The following is a 26,265-nucleotide window of genomic DNA, read 5'->3' as shown; positions in this document are numbered from 1 at the left end:
TAGGTCGCAAGTTGCCGACCTAATATCTCCGCCAAGTGAAAGAATTTCGTTCTAGTTTGTTAGAATTCGTTCGGGACTCTCCAGAGCTAACGAATTCCTGAAGTAGGGGGAAATCCTTAGTTACGATGTTGTTAATCCCTTGCTTCCTGGAACCGCTACCGCTGTACTTGAACAGAATCTTGAGCAAAGCTTGGATAAGTCATGAATTACACCGGGGATAGCCCGGCAGACATGTTTATAGGGTTCACCGTCCTGTCTCTAACATGCATGCCCAATCCCCTCTGTGGGAACATTTAACACACCAATCCCCGATTTGCCCGGAGTTTGCAGAGCGGGCAAAAAGAGCTTTCCAGTTTGCTAAACGCATGTGTCAGCCTGACACCTATGCGGTTTACCATACCGGGGGTCCACCTCTAACTTGGCGACCCTCAGTCTAGGGTTTGGTCCCAAAGTGTGAATGGCTCATGCTGAGTACCGGGATCTGGCACTCAGCAACTTCCTGGCCATTTTCATACTTTGAATCTCTAAGGCTTTTCAACCAGGTACTTCACTAGACTCAGAGTCTCCCACTTAGCAGGGGCTCTTTGAAGTGCAGGGAGGAAAATACCCTCAGCTCATCCACACTTGGCATATTTGCATGCTAAAGGATTTTTCCCAGGCTTACAGAAAAAGTTTTTCCCCGACTGTACATTTAAAACTAACAGTATAAGACAGTTTATTGAAACAATGTGTTCTGCTTATGCTATGGGAATAAACTTCATATGTGGGTGCATGGTTTCTTTATTCTGGGATGCACTCCAAAAATTAGATTGCTAGCCCACTTGGTTCGCAAGTTAGCGTACTTAATTTAAAGGTCTCTATTGTGGTTTTCGTGGTTAACGTAGTTCCGACATCAAAAAGACTTTCTCCCTTTCAACTTAGGACGCTAACATGATGAGAGATACATTTTGACAGAATCCACTTCAGTTTAACCGCAAACCACTTATTCAATTGACTTTGCGGTTGCGAGGTCTAGTGCTTGGAAATGGATATCTATACTCAGTGTTCGACAAATCACCCAAAAATCTACTCGCCCAACCAAAAAATCTACTCGCCACCTAGTCCCGCCCCCAACTCCGCCCCTAGTCCCACCCCCAACCCCGCTTTAAAATAAAATATATAAATAAAATACATTTAATAAATTCCTAGTCAGAACAACATTCATTTTTGACATAAATGTATTTATTGTATTACATTATACTACAATTAGACGTGTGTGTGTGTGTGTGTCAATGTCGGATCTAGAAATAAAAGCCAGATGTGAATGACTAGTTTACTGAACCCCTTAACCAGTGTCTGGACGTCGGCGCTTCACAGAGAGAGACAGACAGAGACAGACAGACACACAGAGAGCGGCACACACACACACACACAGAGAAAGAGAGACACACAGAGAAAGAGAGAGACACACGGAGAAAGAGAGACACAGAGAAAGAGAGACACACAGAGAAAGAGAGACACACAGAGAAAGAGAGAGAATGAGAGACACAGAGAAAGAGAGAGAAAGAGAGACACACAGAGAAAGAGAGAGAATGAGAGACACACACACTGAGAGAATGAGAGAGCGAAGAAGAGAGTGCGAGGGAGAGGGAGAGAGTGACAGAGAGAGGGAGAGGGCGACACAGGGAGATGGAGAGGGCGACACAGGGAGATGGAGAGGGCGACACAGAGATGGAGAGGGTGACACAGGGAGAGGGTGACACAGGGAGAGGGTGACACAGGGAGAGGGTGACACAGGGAGAGGGTGACACAGGGAGAGGGTGACAGAGGGAGAGGTTGACACAGGGAGAGGGAGAGGTTGACACAGGGAGAGGGAGGGTGACACAGGGAGAGGGAGAGGGTGACACAGGGAGAGGGAGAGAGAGGGTGACACACTCACAGACACACAGACACTCACTCACACAAACACTCACCTGCACGGCAGTGGGCCCCCCACATGGCAGGAGGGGTCGCACATGGCAGTGGGGGCAGCACCGGGTGAGGGATTTCCCCTGCATAGAGCAGGCTTAGAGCAGGGAGTAGCTCCGGTTAGGGGATTTCCCCTGCTAACATCTGAGCTGGCCATCAGAGCAGGAGAAGAGCAGGGCTGATGGATTGCCCGATGGGAGGGGGGGGGGGGGGGCGGATGGCCCGATACGAGGGGGGGCGGATGGCCCGATGGGAGGGGGGGGCGGATGGCCCGATGGGAGGGGGGGGCGGATGGCCCGATGGGAGGGGGGGGCGGATGGCCCGATGGGAGGGGGGGCGGATGGCCCGATGGGAGGGGGGGGGGCGGATGGCCCGATGGGAGGGGGGGGAGGACGGCCTGATGGGTGGGAGGGGGGGGTGACAGATGGCCCGATGGGAGGGAGTGGGGGGGCGACAGATGGCCCTGCAGGGGCTTGAGGCAGACAGGCGTGGAAGGGGCTGGCTGCCGGAAGGGGGAGGAGTGGAAGCGCTGAGGAGGGAGGCCACTGCTCAGAGAGCCGGAGGCGGGGTAATCTCCCCCAACAACATGAACCCGCCTCCGGCTTTTTTTTTTTTTCTGCAGCGCGAGCGCAGGAAAAGCAGCAGCGCGAGCGCGGGAAATTTAAAAAACACGTGTGCTGCTTGGGTCAATATTTACTCGCCCGGGGGTTAAATCCACCCGCCCCGGGCGAGTAAATGTATATAATTGTCGAACACTGTCTATACTTCAAAGCGGCCCTCCCATACACAGCGACGCGTCTTCAATCAGCGCTTAGTTCAGCGATCACAACGCCATCTTGTGTCTGAAAACCAACACTACAGTTTGTATGCATTCTTATTACCATAGGCAGGGAATAGACTGCAAAATGGGGACAATAAAGGTAGTGCAGGGGAAAAAACATCAGGGTAATGCACATACATTTAACCCCTTCACTCCCCCTGCGATTTAGGGTTAATCAGCCGGCTATAATGCCTTTATTAATGGCCTGATATACCCTCTCATCGCCACACTGGCCCGCAGGCATTTTTATAGGGTTGAGGGTCCTATACCTGCAGGGTGTCTTTGAAGTACAGAGATGAAAAATCCCTAAGTTCATTCATCCTTAACATATTTGCATGTTAAAGGATTTATTCCCGGGTTGACAGAAAAAAACTCCCATCTTTACATTTAAAACCATCAGTACAATCCAGTTTATTAATAAAGTATGTTCTGCTTATGCAACTACTATAAACTTGATATGTGTGTGTATGGTTTCTTTATTCCGAACTGCACTCCAAAAATTAGAGTGCTAGCTCACTCCTAGCACGAGTTAGCTTACTTAATTGAATGGGCTTTGATGTGGTTTGCGGTTTCACCTACTTCTCACGTCAATTTACTTTCCCCCTTTCAAGTTGAGAAGCTAACAAGGTAACTAATACATTTTGACAGAAAACCAATTCAGCTAGACCGCAAACCACTTAATCAATTAAACTGGCGGTTACGAGGTCGAGGGCTTAGAAAAATTGATATCTATGTTTCAAAGTGGCCACCCATATACAGCCACGCTTCTTCAATCAGCGCTTAGTTTAGTGCTCACAGCTCCCCCTTGTGTCTCAAAACCAATTGGCACAGGTCACATAGATTTCTATTAGTGCAGCTATGCATTGAGCTGCAAAATAGGGACAATAAAGACGGTGTAGGGGAAAACATATCAGTGTGGTGCACATACAGTTAACTCCTTCAGTCCCAACGCGATTTAGGGTTAATCAGCCGGGTATAATGCCTTTATTAATGGCCTGATTAACCCCCAATCGCCACACCTCCCCCAACTCAGAGCGCAGGCTCTGCCCCGACCACCTCGTCCGGTGGTTGGGCTGGCAGTCAGCTCTTGAGGTTGTTAGTTCATGAGGACTGTCCTGGCGAGAAAGGCCATCGGCATTGCCGTGCTCACTGCCCTTACTTCTTGGTCTTGGGAACGGGCCACTGCACTATTGCTTCCACTTTGGCTGGCTCTGGTTTGAGGTGCCCGCCACCCACCCTATGCCCTAGGTACAGTACCTCTGCCATCCCAACTAAGCACTTTGTGGGTTTCAAGGTGAGTCCCGCTTCACTAATTCTGGCTAGCACCTCGGCTACATGCACTAAATGTGAGTCCCACGAATTACTAAATAGAGCAATGTCATCCAGGTATGCCCTTGCAAACCCCTGCATGCCATCCAGTAACCGATTGACCAGGCGTTGGAACGTAGCCGGTGCATTCTTCATCCCAAATGGCATCACTAAGAATTCATAGAGGCCACATGGGGTAGTGAATGCTAACTTCTCCTTAGCCTCCTGGGTCAAGGGGATCTGCCAGTAACCTTTACTGAGATTCATAGAGGTCAGATACTTTGCCCCCGCGAGTCCTTCCAGCAACTTGTCAATGCGGGGCATGGGATAAGCATCTGACACCGTCCCTGCATTGAGCTGTCAGTAGTCCATACAGAACCGGGTGGTCCCGTACTTCTTAGGTACCAGGACTACCGGACAAGCCCAAGGGCTCTGGGACGGTACAATTACCCCTAGGGCCAGCATCTCTACCTCCCTCTCTATACTGCCCTTAATCTCTGCTGATACCCTATAAGCATGCTTATGCAGAAGTCTCAGATCACCCGTGAGCAATGGGTGATCTGTGATATGGGTCCTGCCCGGCTTATCCATGAACAGAGCCCTATACTGACCTAGCATAGCTCTGGCTTTTGCTCGCTGCCTGGCACTCAGCTGCGACCGTATCTCCACCTGCTCTACAGTACCCGTCTGCCTAGCCTTCCCTAAGAGATCTGGCAGAGCGCTGCCCGCTGGATCTCCCATCGGTGGGCTACAAATGGCCAGCACCGATGCCGCACTCGGGGCTATGTATTCTTTCAACATATTAATGTGATACATCTTATTCCTCCCTGTCTCAGCATCTACCTGTACAACATAGTTGCTCTCGTTCATCTTTCGGAGTACCGGGTACGGTCCCGACCAGGCAGCCATTAATTTGTTCTCCCTAGTGGGTTTGAGAACAAGTGCTTGCTGTCCTGGGATGAACTCTCTGCTACATGCATTCTGATCATACCAAGTCTTCTGCTAGGTCTGAGCAGCGCTAAGATTGTCCTGTGCCAACCCCATGAGCATCTCTAAGCCGGTCTCTGAGACCTACCACATACTGAAGCACTGAAGCATCAGTATTGGTAGTCTCCCCTTCCCATCCCTCCCGGAATAGGTCCAGAGGTCCCCGTACCCTGCGACCATATAGCAGCTCAAAGGGAGAAAAGCCTGTAGATTCTTGCGGTACCTCTCGGTATGCAAATGGTGAATAATGCTTTCACTACTGCCCTACTGGGGAAAAAGGAATTGCTGAGCTGTGTAAAAGGTATCCCAAAGTGTGTAGACTGAATGCCATAATACCCAAAGTTGAGACTGAACATTACTGAACTCAATCAGAAAACCACATTATTTGGCTCAAGCGGAGGATATTGGCGCTAGCAAGTAAATGGTGTAAAGCAAACAGAAGTTTTTACCTAGCAACTGCACATCCAGTATACCTAATGAGATTATACCTAGCAAGTAAATGGTGTAAAGCAAGCATGTCAAACTCAAAGGCTAACACAGGACAAATAAACAAGGTTTAAGTTTAGGTGGGCCGCAAAAAAACAAAAACTTCAATTTTCATAGAAACGGAAGTTTATTTCGAAAAGTACAGTATATAAAAAAAAAGAACAACGATAAAATTAATGTTTTCTTCCTGACACTTGGCATCTCTGACTCTCTCTCTCTCTCTCCCTCCCTATGACACTCTCCCTCCCTCTGGCTCTCTCCCTCCCTCTGACTCTCTCTCCCTCCCTCTGACTCTCTCTCCCTCCCTCTGACTCTCTCTCCCTCCGAACTCTCCCTCCCTCTGAACTCTCCCTCCCTCTCAACTCTCCCTCCCTCTGAACTCTCCCTCCCTCTGAACTCTCCCTCCCTCTGAGCTCTCCCTCCCTCTGAGCTCTCCCTCCCTCTGAGCTCTCCCTCCCTCTGAGCTCTCCCTCCCTCTGAACTCTCCCTCCCTCTGAACTCTCCCTCCCTCTGGACTCTCCCTCCCTCTGAACTCTCTCTCCCTCTGAACTCTCTCTCCCGCTGAACTCTCTTTCTCCCTCTGAACTCTCTCCCTCTCTGACTCTCTCTCCCTCTCTGACTCTCTCTCTCCCTGACTCTGAACTCTCTCTCCCTGACTCTCTCTCTCTCCCTGACTCTCTCTCTCTCCCTGACTCTCTCTCTCTCCCTGACTCTCTCTCTCCCTGACTCTCTCTCCGTCTCTGACACTCTCTCTCTCTCTCTCTCCCTCTCTGACTCTCTCCCTCTCTGACTCTCTCTCTCCCTCTCTGACTCTCTCCCTCTCTGATTCTCTCTCCCTCTCTGACTCTCTCTCTCAGACACACTCTCAGACACATTCTCTCTCTCAGACACTCTCTCACTCTCTCTCTGACACTCTCTCTCTCACTCACTCTCTCTCTCTCTCAGACACTCTCTCTCTCTCAAACACTCTCTCAAACACTCTCTCAGACTCTCTCTCTCTCAGACTCTCTCAGACACTCTCTCTCTCTCAGACACTCTCTCAGACACTCTCTCAGACACTCTCTCTCTCTCAGACACTCTCTCTCTCAGACACACACTCTCTCTCAGACACATACTCTCTCTCAGACACACACTCTCTCTCAGACACACACTCTCTCTCAGACACACACTCTCTCTCAGACACACACTCTCTCAGACACACACTCTCTCTCAGACACACACTCTCTCTCTCAGACACTCTCTCTGACTCTCTCTGACTCTCTCTCTCTGACACTCTCTCTCTCTTACTCTCTCTGACACTCTCTCTCTCTCTGACACACTCTCTCTGACACTCTCTCTCTCTCTGACACACTCTCTCTCTCTCTGACACACTCTCTCTCTCTCTGACACACTCTCTCTCTCTCAAACACTCTCTCTCAGACACTCTCTCTCTCTCTCACTCTCTCTCTCTCTCAGACACTCTCTCTCTCTCTCAGACACTCTCTCTCAGACACTCTCTCTCAGACACTCTCTCTCAGACACTCTCTCTCAGACACTCTCTCTCAGACACTCTCTCTCTCAGACACTTTCTCTCTTTGACACTCTCTCTCTCTCTCTCTCTCTCAGACACTCTCTCTCTCAGACACTCTCTCTCTCAGACACTCTCTCTCTCAGACACTCTCTCAGACACTCTCTCTCAGACACTCTCTCTCAGACACTCTCTCTCAGACACTCTCTCTCAGACACTCTCTCTCAGACACTCTCTCTCTCAGACACTCTCTCTCTCAGACACTCTCTCTCTCAGACACACACTCTCTCTCAGACACTCTCTCTCTCAGACACTCTCTCTCTCAGACACTCTCTCTCTCAGACACTCTCTCTCTCAGACACTCTCTCTCTCAGACATTCTCTCTCTCTCTCACAGACATTCTCTCTCAGACACTCTCTCAGACACACACTCTCTCACTCTCTCTCAGACACACACTCTCTCTCAGACACACACTCTCTCAGACACACACTCTCTCTCAGACACACACTCTCTCTCAGACACACACTCTCTCAGACACACTCTCTCTCAGACACACACTCTCAGACACACACTCTCTCTCAGACACACACTCTCTCAGACACACACACTCTCTCTCAGACACACACTCTCTCTCAGACACACACTCTCTCTCTCTCTCAGACACACACTCTCTCTCAGACACACAATCTCTCTCAGACACACACTCTCTCTCAAACACACACTCTCTCTCAGACACACACTCTCTCTCAGACACACACTCTCTCTCAGACACACACTCTCTCTCAGACACACACTCTCTCAGACACACACTCTCTCTCAGGCACACACTCTCTCTCAGGCACACACTCTCTCTCAGGCACACACTCTCTCTCAGGCACACACTCTCTCTCAGGCACACACTCTCTCTCAGACACACACTCTCTCTCAGACACACACTCTCTCTCAGACACACACTCTCTCTCAGACACACACTCTCTCTCTGACACACACTCTCTCTCTGACACACACTCTCTCTCTGACACACACTCTCTCTCTGACACACACTCTCTCTCTGACACACACTCTCTCTCTCTGACACACACTCTCTCTCTCTGACACACACTCTCTCTCTCAGACACACACTCTCTCTCAGACACACACACTCTCTCTCTCTTTCTCAGACACACTCTCTCTCTCTCTCTCTCTCAGACACTCTCTCTCTCTCTCTCTCTCAGACACACACACTCTCTCTCTCTCTCTCTCAGACACACACTCTCTCTCTCTCTGACACACTCTCTCTCTCTCTGACACACACTCTCTCTCTCAGACACACTCTCTCTCTCTGACACACACTCTCTCTCTCTCTGACACACACTCTCTCTCTCTCAGACACACACTCTCTCTCTCAGACACTCTCTCTGACTCTCTCTCTCTCTGACACTCTCTCTCTCTCTGACACACTCTCTCTCTCTCTGACACTCTCTCTCTCTCTGACACACTCTCTCTCTCTCTGACACACTCTCTCTCTCTCTGACACACTCTCTCTCTCTCTGATAAACTCTCTCTCTCTCTCTGACACACACTCTCTCTCTCTCTCTCTCTCTCTCGGACACACTCTCTCTCTCTCTCTCTCTCTGACACACACTCTCTCTCTCTCTCAGACACTCTCTCTGACTCTCTCTCTCTGACTCTCTCTCTCTCTCTGACACTCTCTCTCTCTCTGACACACTCTCTCTCTCTGACACTCTCTCTCTCTCTCTGACACTCTCTCTCTCTCTCTCTCTCTGACACACTCTCTCTCTCTCTGATACACTCTCTCTCTGACACACACTCTCTCTCTCTCTCTCTCTCTCTCGGACACACACTCTCTCTCTCTCTCTCTCTGACTCTCTCTCAGACACACACACACAGACAGATACACACACAGATACACACACACACACACGAGAGCAGTGGAGAGCAGAGGCAGCGACGGATGTGAGTGACTGGGGGATTAGGGGAGGGGAGGAAAGGCATGCGATCCGTGCAGGCAGCTTCCTGCACACACACACAGATACACACACACACAGATACACACACACAGATACACACACACACACACACACACACACAGATACACACACACACACACACACACACACACACACACACACACACACACACACACAGATACACACACACACACACACACACACACACACAGATACACAGATACACAGAAACACACACACAGATACACACACACACACACACACACACACACACACAGATACACACACACAGGAGAGCAGAGGCAGCGACGGATGTGAGTGACTGGGGGAGAGGAAAGGCATGCGATCCGTGCAGGACAGGCAAATGTACAACTAACTCCGCCCCTCCTCCATCACCCCCCCTACCTTCTATCACCCAGGGCAGAAGAGGACGGGACACTGCGCAGCCACCAGCAGACAGAGGAGCCAGGAGCGGAAAGGCAGACACACACACTCACCGTGTGCTCTGCACAAAGCGGAAGCCCCGCCCCCGGCTTCCTCTCTGCCTGCAGCCAATCCCCTGCGGCCCGGCCAGCATTAAGGAGGGATAATGGGGAGGGATAATCGGAGGGATGGTGGGGAGGGATAATCGCGGTGCCCCTCTAGACAAGCCACGGCGCACAGATTGGGAACCACTGGGCTGGGCCGCAAATATGTTCGTTTTGGGCCGCATGCGGCCCACGGGCCGCGAGTTTGACATGCTTGGTGTAAAGCAAATAGAAGTTTTTTCCTAGCAACTGCACATCCAGTATACCTAAAGAGAGAGAATGCGTGCACAGCACTGCTGATGTTGTAAAACTTACCCAAGAAAAAGAAAAGTCTACAGAGATGCCTGTGAGAGCTACGACCTCTACAAGCAAAATATGCCCACATGTAGGACTACCACAATTGGGGGTTCAAGCAAATACAGTGGCAACAGCTGCAATAGCGCCTCCTGAGGTCAGGAAGAAAAATACACCTGATAGCCCCAAAATGGAGGACAAGATGCAGCGTTCCTGTAATGAACCCTACCCCACGGAAGAGTGGCCCTTCCAGTCCGATGAGGAGGAAGACATCTATAATGGGGAACCCAAACAGAGTCACACCCACAAAACACCCCAAAACACCCCAAGAATGGTGGGGGTGCCTGAACTCGGTACGAACCGAAAAGACCGCTCCCTATGATGACCAATATGATCGGCAGGAGAAAGAGCGGGAGCAGTGGATCACCGAATTTTTCCGTCAGCTATTACAGTTGCAAGAAAAGCCAGGTGGATCCAGTGACGCTGCTAAAATTTCAAATGAAGATGGAGACCCCAGTATCCCTGAGGGGACGGTGTCATCCAAAACAAAAAGGCGAAAAAATAAAAATAAAAGTGGTTCTTCACTTACCGTGGAAGGAACAGACACATCTGCAGATCTTGCGGAGGAAAAGGGGGTCCGAAATGCCCTGCAGCCTAGAGAAAATGGATGAGTCATCCCGCGGATGACAGAGTATCCAGAGGGCCCAGGACGGAAGTCGTGTACCCCAAAGAGGTGTCTGTCCGGTGCTAATAGTGAGAAACCCTCAACCGACCATCCCAGGGAGGCAGAGCCGAAACCGGCAAGTGACGATCCCTTGACCAACCCTGGGAATGCCCTGAAGGTTGCCAGGCGTGACTGTGATCGGCTCCGTGAAAATAACGTGAAGCTACAGAAAGATGTGCTCACAATGTTCTCTTTGGCCAGGACAGAATTGGACGATCTTAAGACTGAGCTAGATACTGCAAACGCTACTATTACCGCCATGGATGAAAAGCAGAGCCAATCTGATAAAATGATGGCTAAGCTGAAGCGGAAGTATGAGGAGGCACTGAAGGAGATGACAGTCTTTCAGCCAGAGGTGCACACTTTTCGCATAGAGCTGAATGCCTCACAACAGGAGGTCAACAGTGTCCGGACAGAGGTAGACGTATCTCAGAAGGAGGTTCATATACTCCGCAGAGCACTGGATGCCTCACATTATGAGATCAACAGCTGCCGCACAGAACTGGAGATCTCCAGAAAGGAACTTCACAGTCTCACTGAGGAGCTGGACATTTCAAAGAAAACTATCCTACATCTTAACTTAGATCTCAAAATCTCTCAGAAGGAGCTTCAGAACCTAAACCTGGAGATGGAAGTCTCACGCCAGGAGACAGCCCACCTCCAAGCGGATGTGCAAAAATGGAAGGTGGACTGCAAGGAGGCCCTGAATAGTACAGAGACTGAAAAAGGAGAAAATTTAAGATTAAAAAAAGAAAATTCGGAGTTGACAAACAACTTCAATGGAAAGAATGAAAAGCTGCACGAGCTTGAAAAAAATAAAGAAACGGTTGGAAGATGAGAAATTTGAAGCAGAGCACCGACTGCAGAACCAACTGCAAGGTCTGCGTACACACCTCAAGAATGTCGAGGAGAAGCAGCGAACTCTGCAGGAAGAAAATCTGCAGGCTGCTAAGGAAATACAAGTGCTGCAGGAACGTCTGATTACCCAGTGCGTCCTCGCAAAGCAGCAGGATAAACTGAAGGCTACCCTGACCATCACCAAAGCATCGCTAGAGGCTAAGCTTAGAGGCCAGGTGACTCGGTACAAGAGGGAGAGCAAAAAGGTCCAGAAACTGAGACTAGTATCTGCGACCCAAGCGAAGAAGTTCAAAGTGCTCCACAAAATAAAGAATGATAGATGGAAGCAAGCTCGGAGAAAGCACAGGTGTAGGCGTACGCTCACAGAGGTATGCAAGGGAGACTGGTTATGGTGAAATTAAATAAAGCTTTTATTGCGCCTGTTTCCTTAACATCAGGAAACCATCCAAACAAAGGGGTAAACAAAGCTTCTGTTCACTTGGGAATATTTCTAGTGAAATACTATGCACCTACAACTCCCTTTAGATAAGCATGTCTCCCAGCCCCAAACATATAGCATGAAATGAACAGATATAAAAAGTTTTATAAATGAAAGTCTTATCTGTTTGTAGTGGTTTGGAGGGAAAATCTTCTCTGTCCCTTGTTGCTCCCTTTTTCTCAGGGTTTGTCAGCATTCAGGTTTAGAAGTTTCCCCTATGTCTTGAAAGCAGCTCTGCTGTTTCTTCTGGCAGGGCTCAAGACTGTTTGTCTCCAAGTTTAGCTCAGGTGTGAGCTAAGGAGTCTCACTTCCTGTCTCAAAAGACAGGCTTTTCTAAGCAATCTAATCAGGTAGGTGGTGTTTGTTAATTGACTACCAGCAGTTAACCACAACACTGCTGGATTAGAGGCACATTACCTGAACAGGGATAACTCCCCTTTTACAACAGGGAAGAAATAAAGACCCTGAAAGGAGAATGGCAGGAAACACTCAAGAAACAGAGTGAGACTCTGCAGTCCACTAACTTACAGATGCCTCCAATACGGGAAAAGGTATTGGCTCTGTCCAAGCATCGGTATCCCACAGTAACTAAGGCCCGTGAGGACAAGTGTACAGTGAGAGCTGGGGATACCACTCACCTTCAAAACAAGATTACGAAGTTTGAGCCACCAAGAAAGCACTAACAAACCTGCAATTGCCCAACAGGCAACAAACAGAGGTATGACTGCAGAATCTAAGCAAGAAGAATCCTTACTGGAAATCCTCCCAGGGGAGGTGTAAACGCCGCACAGCCGTGGAGTAAGAACTTCAGAGAAGGCTGATCAGTGATTCATAAAAAACTTTAATGAGACAAAGTGCAAACGGATCCTCTTGACGCGTTTCGGCCCGTCAGGCCTTTGTCAAAAGAGTGATCCGTTTGTAACAGCATGATGTATATATAGCCAGTGCAAGTTACAACACCTGTGAACAAGCCCCAAACAAATGGGTAACAGGTGTAACCCCTAACACAGCAAATAATAATCATCAAATTAAAAACAGTGCTGTAATAAAATTGACCAATCTTATCATTAGATAGGAAAACATACACTGGCGACACACTTTATTCGAGCTTGGCTAGTCCCACGAATTCGGGTATACCCGGGTGTATTGAGGTTTGTGACTGTTTTCTGCCCGAGTGCATTGAGTTATTTTCCAAGCAGGGATTGAAGCATTTTATTCCCGCTGGCTGCAATACTGCACAGTATATATATATATACTGCATTACAATTCATGAATTTATGCCATCTGGTAGACACGCGAAGCATTGCAGCCTATTAAATCCTAATCATTATCATTTAACAGATCAGCCGCCCATCAGCCAGGCATGAACCCAGGCTGGGAAGGCAAACACAACGGGGCTTGTCAGAGGTGAGGAGCGGCGCATTCCAGGTATCTGCCAGGTACATACCGGGTATTTGCTCGAATAAAGTGTGTCGGTGCAGTATACAGATAATTAAACATAATATGCTAAACCAAAATCTCTGATGAATTGGTCAAAAAAAACTAAAAACATGTGAGTTAAAAGAAAAGAAAATGCACAAATGTAAATAAAGTTTATAATGAAATACAACATTAATTCTATGAAGTCTACCGGACTAGCAAGATAAAGTTTCACCAAAGATAGTAGAAAGAGCTATCAGTCACAAATCACTTGATATTAAATCTGTGTGTAATAATGCTTTGAATGATAAAACAATAAAGAAACAGCATATGATAAAGCATGTTGGACCATGTGAAAAAAGGGAAGTGAAGCAAGAAATTGAGAGGAACAGTGGGGGAAAAGGGGGAGTGAGAAGGGGAAAGAAAGAGAAAGCGTAAAGGAAAAAAAAAAGGGAAGGAAAAGAAGGGGAAAGAGAGACAGGACCGGGCGGGGGGAAGAAAAAGAGGGGGGAGAGAGAGCGGAAAGAAAGGGTGAAGAACAGAGAAAGGGGGATGGGGAGAGAAGGGAGGGGGGGGGGGGAAGAGGAGAGGGGGGCAGAAGAAAGATGGGGGGGAAAGAACAAGGAGGAAAGAGAAAAACAATAAAACAATATACATAATGCAGCGATAAGCATTCATTAATCACCAAGAAAATGTTTTAGCTCCCATTCAACATTGAGTCCGTGAGGCTGTAATGTATTCATGGAAAATATCCATGACATCTCTTTTTTGTTCAATCTGTTCAATCTATCGCCTCCTCTAATGTAAGAGGGGACGTGTTCAACCCCAAAGAATGAGAAATTCTTGAGTCCACCAAGTGGACATTGTACAAAATGTTTTGATAGTGGATGTAATAAATCTTTTTTATTTATTAATCTAACATGTTCTGAGATACGAATATATAAAGATCTAATGGTTCTTCCCACATATTTCTGTTGAACACGATGAGCATTTATTGTATGCACTATTCTAAGTTTACTCACTTTCATTAACATGTATATTCGAAAATATTCTTTTATTTTTCATATTGGGTTATTTAGCAATTGTATAGCTTATTCTTCATCCTATTCTATAGATCACTTATAGTGTTAAGCACTGTTTATTCAAAAATGACAAACACAATGGTGAATTGTTTATCACTCTATGTAGCCACATTATATAAAGTTATATATTCATACTTAAATCATTTTATTCTTATATCACACTTTGTTGTTTTGTATTAGTCAGCCATGTATTAGTCTTTTGTATGTCTTGTTCGTCAATCAGCTGAGTACTCAGACCGCAGCAGCACAATATAATACCAACATGAACAACCTCACCGCGCATGTGCTCAAGCATACAACATTGCCTAAGAACTGCCTCATTTGCTCATTTGCGTATTTGCGCATGTGCATAAGTCTGCAGGTGAAATTAATTCAATTAATTACGGACGCTCTATTTAAGGGACCTTGATGGACTTTTATTATTATATACCCCTGAGGAAGAAAGCGGATAGCTTTCGAAACGCGTAGGGTGGCGATTTTAGCACCTCTGCACCACTGTATTTGGCGATTTCCCTCCACGAAAAAGACGAATCAGCGTTGCTGTTATTCAGATAGCTGGTCGCTCGTGACAGTGAGCCGAATCTGCTACTGCCGATCTGGATTAGCTGTGCATCCCCTCCAGTGTGATGTGTGAGATCCTGCACGCCGGCCGGTGTGCACACACCAACAGAGACGCCCATGAGCAGGAAGCAGCTAACAGCATCGAGAGGGGATATTCTCTAATATATCCACTGCCTGCTTACATCATCCATCTGGTGAGTGGGCATTGCATCTCATACCACCGGTGCCGCAGAGTGCTTGAATCATCTTCTTATATTTTATTCTGTCCATATTGTTTTATATGTCTATGTATGCTATGAATTGTTATTAAATGTTTTTATTTTTAAATTTTCACATATCTGATCTCTCAGCTGATGTATGTTGTCTTAAGTGTTGTTTGTCTTTATACCAACAGTATTATGCTATGTGTTGTGCTTTCTTCTTTTTTTTAAGCACACCTTGAGGAGCTACTCCCGACCATCCAACAGGCTTGGTTTTCATATATCCTTTTATATATTTCATTGTTTTCAGGCGCCTTTAGATACATATTTCTCTTCCATGTACTTGTTCTGACCAGGGGGGCAGTGTTTTGTATCACCAGGCAGCCCCTTATGTGTGATTATTTGTCAATACATAAGGTATTAAAATTGTTTTATTAATATGGTTATTGGTTAGCGCTACCTTTTGCTGTTTTTTCTAGGGTAATAAAAGCAACTTTATTATTACATTTTTCTGTTGTGTCTTTTTTCTTATTATTATATTTGAGTAAAGTTTCTCTTTCTATTTTAGTAACTTGTTCTAATGCCTCATCTAAGAGACTCTCTGGATATTTTCTCTCAGAAATTTACTTTTTAGGTCTTTTGCCTGCATTTTAAAAGTATCATCTTCAGAGCAGTTGCGCTTAAGGCGCACTAGCTGACCCTTAGGGATATTACGCAGCCATTGTGGGTTATGCTGACTATCTGCACGTACATAATTATTAACTTGTACTGGCTTGAAAAAAGTCCTGGTGTGAAGTGTTTTCTGATCAATATAAATGTGTAAATCTAAAAAATCAATGTGCTCAGTGCTGTGATTGCAAGTAAATTTAAGGTTGTGATGATTACAATTTAAATAAGTGCAAAAGACATCCAGTGAGGCTTGACTGCCTGACCAAACAAAAAACACATCATCAATGTAGCGCCGCCAGAGCACAAGGCCCGCTCCTAGAGGACAGTTGTTCCAAATAAATTCCTCCTCCCAACTGTCCATAAACAGATTGGCATAACTAGGAGCAAACCTTGTGCCCATAGCGGTGCCACATTTCTGAATGTAATAACGTGAATTGAAGGTGAAATAATTGTGTGTCAAAATAAACCAAATACTGTCCACCAAAAAACTCCTTTTAATTGAAGATTTTCCAATATGCGAGACACGGCTTGGCAGCCTAGTTTGTGATCAATCACAGTATATAAAGATGTAACGTCAGCCGTAGCCAATATATAACCAGGCTGCCATTCCAGATCTTTCAAAATTTGTAATTAGCCCTAAAGAAAGTTATTATTTATTTATTTTTGCGCTGTTTTGCATTGTCTTTTTTCGTTACTTTATTAATGGCCTGATTAACCCCCAATTGCCACAGTCCTCCGTTCCACATTTCAGGGAAGTAGCCAGCAGTAACGACCAGGTTGAACATACAGTATTCAGTAGAGCTTCGTGTATAGATGGGTTGCTGTGCTTCAGCATCTCATGTAGGATGCCATCTGGTCCACTGGCTTTCTTGGTTTTTATTAGTTTTATTTTTTCGTTTATTTCCTGGATTGTGATTGGTATGATCAGGGTTTTTGGTTATTTTTTATTATGTTCTCCAGTATTGTTTGTTTGTTGAGGATTTGTTTTTGTATCAGGTTTTCTTCTTGGATTTCTTGGTAAAGGTCCTCAAAGTAGTTTTTCCAGATGTTGCCATTTTGAATAGCCAGTTGTTTGTTATTCTGTTTTGTATCAAGATGTTTCCAAGTTTGCCAAAAAGTATTCTTATCCAATGCTTCTTCAATTGTTTCACGATGGACATGAACTTTACCAACACATTTATATTTCTTGGTTCTCGATTGTACAGAACAAGTTGCAAAATAAATTGTGATTTATTTCCTTAATAGACAAACACACGTCTTCTGCTGAATACACTTAAAACAACACTTACTGGGATAAGGGAACAAAATAAATTGTCCTTTGCCTGCAAGCGCAATATATGCAGTCTTGATTTAAAGGCCCCGTGGCCAGATCGCAAGTTGCCGATCTAATAACTCAGCCACCTCAAAGAATTTCGTAGAGATTCGTTAGAATTCGTTCAAGAGTCACCAGGGCTAACGAATTCCGAAGTTTGGGGCAAATCCTTAGTTACGTTGTTATTAACCCTTTCTCTCTGGGACCGGTTGCCGCTGTGCTGGAACAGTGTCTTGCGTGTTCACATCATGGATCAAGAATCTCGATCAACCCTGCGGATACCTCGGGAGCCGCAGTTATAGACTGGCCAAGGCTATCTCTAACATGTGGACCCAATCCCCTCGTGGGAACAATTTAACCCACCAATGGCCGTGTTGCCCACAGTTTATAAGACCGGGTAAAAAGGCTTTCCGGTGTGCAAAGCACATGGGTTAGTTAGACCCCCATACCACTTAGCATACCTGGGATACACCGATACCTTGGCGCATCTGAGATTTAGCCCAGAGGTGTCAATGACCCGGCATCTGTTATAATTAGAATGCCGGCCGTATATACATTATGGGTCTCTGGGCCTTTGTATCCCTGACACTTCATGAAACTGGGGGTCGCCAACTCAGCGAGACCCCTTTGAAGTGCAGGCATGAAAATACTCCCAGCTCATTCACCCATATCACATCTGTATGTCCGAGGAGTTCTTTCCCGGGCTTACAGAACAGACCCTGCCTTTACATTTTAAATCTACAGCTTTTTACACACTTTATTAAACATCATGTTCTGCTTGTGCTACAACTGTAATTTCTATATGTAGTGTTTAATCATACTTGCACCCCAAAAATCAAGGTGCTGGGTGCTCCCGTTTCCGAGTTAGCCTTTGTAATTGAAAAGCCGGGCCAGGGAAAGCGAAGTTCCCGCACTTCTCACGTCAATTGACCCGCTTCCCACGGCAATAGACTTTCTGCCTTTCAAGTTACAAAGTTAACAAGGGACGGATACATTTTATCGGTAAAACACTTGAGATTCTAATCGTAACTACTTATTCAATTAACTTGTAGTTATGGATCAAACTGATAGTAATGGATAGCTATCTCACAGACTGCCTTTAAACTTTTGCCACGCATCTTCAATCAGCGCTAGCGTTGGGCGGTCACTATGCCATCGTGTGTCTGTGAAAGGGTATAACAGGCAATGCATTTTTCATTTAACACAGCAGGCAGGGAATGGCCTGCAAATGGGGGTAAAAACGGCTGGGACAGGGCAAACACAGCAATGCATGGCACATAAGTTTAACCTTTTCATTCCCAAAGCGAGGGGAGGATGACCAGCTGGGTATAATACCTTTTATTCAGGCCTGATCACCTCCAACCTCGTCACACCTCCCCCACTCAAAGCAGAGGGGCTGCCTTGACCACCTCGTCCAATGGCTGGGCTGCCCTACCAGCTCTTGAAGTCAGTATGTCCTGAGGGTTGTCCTGGCGGGAATGGCCATCTGCATTGCCATGCTCACTTCCTTTCTTGTGCTGGATGGTAAAGTCAAACTCCTGTAAAGCAAGACTCCAGCGCAAGAGTTTAGCATTTCCCCCGACACCCTCTGTAACCAACTCAAGGGATTGTGGTCTGTAATTACACTGAACGGTCTGCCATAAAGATAGGGCTGTAATTTCTTTAGAGCCCTTACTATTGACAGACACACTTTCTCATTGGTGGCATATGCCACCTCTCTGGGCAGGAGCTTGCGGCGCAGATACACCACGGGGTGTTCACTGCCCTCCTCCCCCACTTTGCTGAGTACAGCCCCAATGCCATAGTCCGAGTCATCAGTCTGCACCAAGAACTTCTTTGCATAGTCTGGGGCAGCCAAAATGGGAGCGCTGGCTAGTGCAGTCTTCAATGCTTGAAAGGAGACCTCACAGGCAGGAGACCAGACTACCAGCACAGACTGTTGCTTCTAGGTCAAGTCAGTCAGGTGTTTGGCAATGGCGCTATACTGAGGGACAAACTTTCTGTAGTAGCCTGCGGTGCCTAAGAAAGGCATGACTTGTTTTTTGGTTTTGGGAACGGGTCACTTCACTATAGCTTCCACCTTAGCTGGTTCTGGCTTAAGATGCCTGCCACCCATCCTGTGCCCTGGGTACAGTACTTGTGCCATCCCTACTAAGCACTTGGTGTGTTTCCATGTGAGTCCCGCTTGCCTAATCTTGGCTAGCACCACAGATACATGCACTAAGTGTGAGTACCACGAGCTACTAAAGACAGCAATGTCGTCCAGGTATGCCCTTGCAAACCCTTGCATACCCTCCAGCAAGCGATTGACCAGGCGTTGAAAGGTAACCGGTGCATTTTTCATCCCGAACGGTATCACTAGAAATTCATAGAGGCCACTTGGGGTAATAAATGCAGACTTCTCTCTAGCCTCCTGGGTCAAAGGGATCTGCCCGTAACCTTTAATGAGATCCAGTGTCGTCAGATACCTTGCCCCCGCGAGTTAATCTAACAACTCATCCATGCGGGGCATGGGGTAGGCATCTGACACAGTGCCTGCATTGAGCTGCCGGTAGTCCACACAGAACCGGGTGGTTCCGTCCTTCTTGGGTACCAGGACTGCCGGGCAAGCCCAAGTAACTCTGGGATGGTACAATTACCCCTAGGGCCAGCATCTCTTCTACCTCCCTCTCTATACTGCCCTTAACCTCTGCTGACACTCTATAAGCGTGCTTATGCTGAGGTCTCAGATCTCCTGTCAGCACTGGGTGATCTGCAATGTGTGTCTTCCCTGGCTTGTCTGAGAACAGAGCCCTATACTTCTCTAGCATAGCCCTGACTTCTGCTCTCTGCTTGAAGCTCAGCTGAGACCCTACCTCAACCTGCTCTACCGTACCTCCCTGCCTAGCTTCCCCCAGGAGATCAGGCAGAGCATTGCTCGCCGGATCCCCCATCAGTGGGCTGCAAATGGCCAGCACCGATGCCACACTTAGTGCTATGTACTCCTTAAGCATGTTGATGTGATAAGTTTTTTATTTCTCCCTGTCTCTGTATCTACCTGTACAACATAGTTGCACTCGTTCATCTTTCGTAGTACCGGATACGGTCCCGACCAAGCAGCCATTCATTTGTTCTCCCGAATGCTCTTGAGAACAAGTACCTGCTGTCCTGGGATGAACTCTGTGCTACATGCATTCTGATCATACCAAGTCTTCTGCTTGGTCTGAGCAGCCCTGAGCTTGTCCTGCGCCAACCCCATGAGCATCTCTAGCCGGTCTCTGAGATCTATCATATACTAAAGCACAGAAGCATCAGTATTGGTAGTCTCCCCTTCCCATCCCTCCCGGAATAGGTCCATAGGTCCCCGTACCCTGCGACCATATAGCAGCTCAAATGGAGGGAAGCCTGTAGATTCTTGCGGTACCTCTCAGTATGCAAACAGCAAGTGCTGCAGGTGAATCTCCCAGTCTTTTCCCGCTGCCTATATAAATGTTCGCAGCATCTGCTTCAAGGTACCATTGAACCTCTCACATAGTCCGTTGGTTTGGGGGTGGTAAGGGGTCGTGCGCTGGTGCTTCACCCCGCACACATCCCAGAGACACTGGAGCAATTCACTCATGAATTGAGACCCCTGATCGGTTAGGATCTCACTAGGGAAACCTACCCTAGAAAAAATGGTTAACAGAGCCTTAGCTACTGCCCTTGCATCAATAATGGCAAGCGCTACCGCCTCAGGGTTCCGGGTGGCAAAATCCACCACCGTGAGGATGTAGCGCTTCCCGGGTAGCTATGGACGTTGTGGGAAGAGTGGCCCCACAAGGTCCATAGTTACCCGCTGAAAGGGTTCCCCTATTACCGGCAATGGTTTCAGGGGTGCCTTCACACGGTCACGCGCCTTACCTACTCGCTGGCAGGCATCACAGGATCGGCAGAACTTTGCCGCCTCACTGGATGCCCCCGGCCAGTAGTAACGCTGCCACAGCCGGACTCGCATCCTAGCGACCCCCTGATGCCCCGCTAGTGGAATGGAGTGGGCTACCCGCAACAACTGCTGCCTATACTCCCGATGTACCACAAGCTGTCTCTTCCCCGTCCATACCTCATCTAACCCGGTGGTCCCTTGCTCTCTATATAACCCGCGGTGCCACAAGAAGTAATCAGATCCCTTGCTTGGCTTAGACTCGGACGCCCGCAGTGTCATGCCCTCCAAACTGGGATCAGATCGCACCGCACCCCTAAACTGGGCACCTAACTCAGGCCACCCCCCCCCCCCCCCCAGTCACATCTGAGTCAGGAGGAGAGGGAACAGGTACAGGGAACAGTAAATCAGAGTCAGCAAGCGACTGATTCTGGCTTACCTGTCTGGTCTCCGCAGAGACTGCTGGAACCGTGGGTCCCAAATGCAGGGGGACAGGGGCTGGTTCTGCTGGAATCCTTGCTGACCGGCTCCTGGTGATCGCTGCAACAGGCGCCAGCTCAGTTGTAAAAACGCAGGTAAGGTGTCCTAGATCGTTACCCATCAAGACCTCGCATCCAACCCAGGCAAAACCCCCACCTCCCTCATGCCACGTCCGGCACCCCAGTCCAAAAAGAACCGGGCAACTTGGAGTGAATGCGGGCCTCCGTCTGGCATGGTCACTTGCATCCCGGTGCCCGGGAGCAAATCCTCTGGCCGCACCATATCGGGGTGAACCAGAGTCACGGTGATACCGGAGTCTAGCAAGCCGTCCGCCTGCCGGTCTCTGATGGTCACCTTCCGCAGATGCTTCTGCTGGACATCGTTGGGCTGCATCCCGACTGGAGCAACCTGATGTCCTCCGCTCTCTGCTGCTGGTCCCGAGGTGTCAAGTGCAGTTTCTCCACTGGTCATCCTTCTGTGGGCTGGTTCCACGGCTGTAGTTGGCTCCTCTGTGTGTGCCAGTCACACATGGGGGACCGGCCTCACAGCTGGTGAGCGTTTCCCCTGATGGGGTCCCTTGGACCAGTCCCGGTTCTTACAATCTGGCCTGAGATGCCCAACTTTATTGCACGAGTAACACCTCCTCTCATGCTTGAACTCTGCAGCCTTGGGTGCACTGCTCACTGCTGCAGGCTGGTGTGTCCATTGAGGGGTAGTCTTAGCGCTCCTTTGGGTGCTACTGGGTCCTTCATTACAACTCGGCTGGCCACATACTCATCTGCCATTTTAGCTGCGTCCTCATAGGTCGGAGGCTTATGATTATAGACCCATGCCCTCACGTCCGTGGGAAGCTGCTGCAGCAGCTGTTCTTGAAAGAACAAGTCCAGCAGGGTATGGAATTTTGTAACCCAATTCCCCTCCACCCACTGAGTCCCGTGTAGAGCCATCCGACCGGCATAGGTACTATATGACTCCCCGGGGAGTACTCCCCCCGTCTGGAACTTGCCCCTGTAAGATTCTGGGGTCAGGGCATACTGGGTCAGTAGTTTTCTCTTTACATGACCGTAGTCATCGGCATCCACGCGTTGAGTACCTATCACAGTCCAGTAGGGAGGGGATTGGTAACCGTGGTCACAGCACTCCACACAACCAACGCTTGAAAAAGTAAAAAACTTTATTTAAATGCTACAGTGAGCATACAAGCACCACTCTGACGCGTTTCGTCTATAGAAAGACTTTTTCAAAGAGTGAATATCCCCACGAATACCGGAACTTATATAGGAAATGACGCTTGTCAAAGGTACCTCCCTAATTGGCAAGGACCTCCCATTAAACTAATAATATTAAAGTCAAAACGTCATTCCCTTAAAGAAACCAGGTACTTAAACCCCACATATACTGTTAAAAAAATTGCATTAATTACACAGATTACATAAACTAGGATTAAAAACAAAGAATTAGTAATGCTCACTGATATACATAATCAAATAATACATGAACAACTTAGAAGCAGACTTATTATTACTTACAGAAAAAGAGAATGATGTGGATCCACTATCTCTGATTACCAATTGAATGTTATCATATAATTATACCATATGTATCATATATTATTGCACATATGTGCCAAGATTATAAAGTCTATAGTGTAGTATCCTATCAAATGCAATATAGCGGATACAATATATGCAAATAGAAGTCCATGCAAACATTAATAGTCAGATGGTAATACATAATTATGACTATAATGACAGAATACACCCCGACACTCCCCCTCTGCTCAGACGGCCAGGAAGTGTTTAAATTCTGTATGTTATAGACAAAAAGGAAGTTGATTATTTGAGCTGTCCACATCCCGTGATTCCGGTATTCCACCATCTTCCAAAGATCCACAAGTCATTGACGGACCCGCCGGGCCGCCCGATAGTGGCTAGTATTGGATCTTTGGGAGATGGGTTATCGCGGTATGTGGACAGCTACCTTCAACCATTGGTATTCAAACTACCTTCATTTGTTAAGGATTCAGCAGATGTCATGATCGATCTAGGAGACGTGGTCTGGAAGTCACATTACAGATGGGTTACATTGGATGTTGTTTCTTTATATTCTATTATACAGCACCAACACGGTTTATCAGCGGTTAATCACTTTCTTAATACTTCACAGTTATCCACTTCACTTTGCACTTTCTTAATAGAATCTATCACTTTTTTACTCACTCACAATTATTTCTTATTTGATTCACGTTTTTATTTACAATTATTAGGCACTGCAATGGGCACGAGTTTTGCACCTTCATACGCTAATTTGTTTATGGGTTTTTGGGAAGCACAGTTTATTTATCACAGTAATAACACTTATCGTTCTAATATTGTATTCTTTAAACGGTACATCGACGATCTCATAATGATATGGGACGGCGATGAATCATCATTAAAATCCTTTGTTAATACACTCAATACTAACGACTTAAACATTAGATTTACTTATGAACACAATATAAATTGTATAAGTTTTCTAGATCTCCTCCTCTACATCGATCATGACCTGACAATCCAATCACAAATATTTCGTAAACCAAATTCCAGAAACACACTACTCTCTGCTAAGAGCTGCCACCCATGGTCATTAGTTAAGAGTATCCCCAAGGCACAATTTGTAAGATTACGCAGATTGTGCACAAATGATGATAGCTTTATTGCACAGTCAAAAGAATTAACAAATAGATTCCTGGCAAGAGGGTATACACAAAAAAATATCCAAGATGCGTTTGAATCAGCTGAGTCTATGGACAAGTCAGTATTCTCTGTGAAGAAAAAGAAAAAAAGAAATAATGTATCTTTAACATATGGCGACGAATGCCCATTATTCATTAGCACATATAGCCGCCAGGCGCAAAATATACGCAATATAATTAACAAACATTGGGCTACATTAGCCCTGGATAAGGATTTAACTCAATTTGTAAAGAATGGCCCTAGGTTTACATATCGGAAGGCTCAGACATTAGGGTCACATCTGTCTCCCAGTTTATTTCACACAACATCTGAGTATACAAATATACGGGGGATACCCAAAGGTTTTTACTCATGTGGAAATTGCTCGATGTGCAAGTATGCATGCAACACTAAGGTTATAAAATATGAGGATGACAAAAAGAGTCATGTTATAAAAACATTTTTGAATTGCAATACTACCTTTACTATTTACTTGTTACAGTGCGGGTGCTCTATGCGGTATGTGGGCCGCACAAAAAGAACCTTGAAGACCCGTATCGCTGAACACGTCCGTTTTATAAAAAAGAAAGATGATACACATCCTGTACCCCGACACTTCACGAGATGTAGTAGGGGTGGTATTGCAAATTTTTCATTCATGGCCCTTGAACATATCTCCCAAGGCATACGGGGAGGAGATAGGGAAGGCACGCTTAATCGGCGTGAAATGTATTGGATATACACCTTACGCACTCTTCACCCGCTCGGTATCAACCAGGAGTGGGAACTTAAACACTTCCTGGCCGTCTGAGCGGAGGGGGAGTGTCGGGGTGTATTCTGTCATTATAGTCATAATTATGTATTACCATCTGACTATTAATGTTTGCATGGACTTCTATTTGCATATATTGTATCCGCTATATTGCATTTGATAGGATACTACACTATAGACTTTATAATCTTGGCACATATGTGCAATAATATATGATACATATGGTATAATTATATGATAACATTCAATTGGTAATCAGAGATAGTGGATCCACATCATTCTCTTTTTCTGTAAGTAATAATAAGTCTGCTTCTAAGTTGTTCATGTATTATTTGATTATGTATATCAGTGAGCATTACTAATTCTTTGTTTTTAATCCTAGTTTATGTAATCTGTGTAATTAATGCAATTTTTTTAACAGTATATGTGGGGTTTAAGTACCTGGTTTCTTTAAGGGAATGACGTTTTGACTTTAATATTATTAGTTTAATGGGAGGTCCTTGCCAATTAGGGAGGTACCTTTGACAAGCGTCATTTCCTATATAAGTTCCGGTATTCGTGGGGATATTCACTCTTTGAAAAAGTCTTTCTATAGACGAAACGCGTCAGAGTGGTGCTTGTATGCTCACTGTAGCATTTAAATAAAGTTTTTTACTTTTTCAAGCGTTGGTTGTGTGGAGTGCTGTGACCACGGTTACCAATCCCCTCCCTACTTACGTCACTTCCGGATAGGAGCACGCCGACACCACGAGGAAGCAAGATGGCCACCGGAGCATTCTAAGCAGCTTGCAGACCGGGTATCGTGAGTAACGAACTATACATTTTAAGCCATATTTCTATCAGGCAGCTTTGAGGCTAAACGGCACCGGTTTTTGATTTACCTCGGGGTCTTTTCTTTGAAGAGGCTCCGCTGTATCTCTAAGGATTGACCAGCCCACTGCCTGTATCATCATTGCTCTTCCTCCATCAATACTACAGAAGTTATTATTTTAGTGGTGTCAGCTCCAAAATATATTGGAAGATTGCAGATTCTGTACCTTTCTGTGGTTTGGAGACTCGGTACTCCAAGGGTTAATACCCATATGTTCCTATCACAGTCCATTTGGCATTGCCAGATAACAGTGGTCGCAGTCTGACTATCCAGTCCCTTCTTGGAATACGGAACCGGGAACACTGCGCCTCGAAGTCGTTCAGGAACGCATCGAGTTCATCTGTGCCATCCACGAACTTGCTGAAGCTGTTATGATCC

The 26,265-nt window shown here is 46.6% G+C and overlaps 1 protein-coding gene across 1 annotated transcript in view; it reads left to right on the top strand.

Moving 5' to 3' along the window:
• LOC142471280 (uncharacterized) overlaps positions 1-26,265 on the top strand; it is a 44,393-nt gene that overhangs the window by 3,937 nt on the left and 14,191 nt on the right. The window lies entirely within an intron of this gene.

This window comes from Ascaphus truei, chromosome 20 (assembly GCF_040206685.1).
Source record: "Ascaphus truei isolate aAscTru1 chromosome 20, aAscTru1.hap1, whole genome shotgun sequence".
Lineage (NCBI taxonomy): Eukaryota > Metazoa > Chordata > Amphibia > Anura > Ascaphidae > Ascaphus > Ascaphus truei.
The sequence above is the reverse complement of the archived record's forward strand: the minus strand, read 5'-3'. Positions and strand labels throughout refer to the sequence as shown.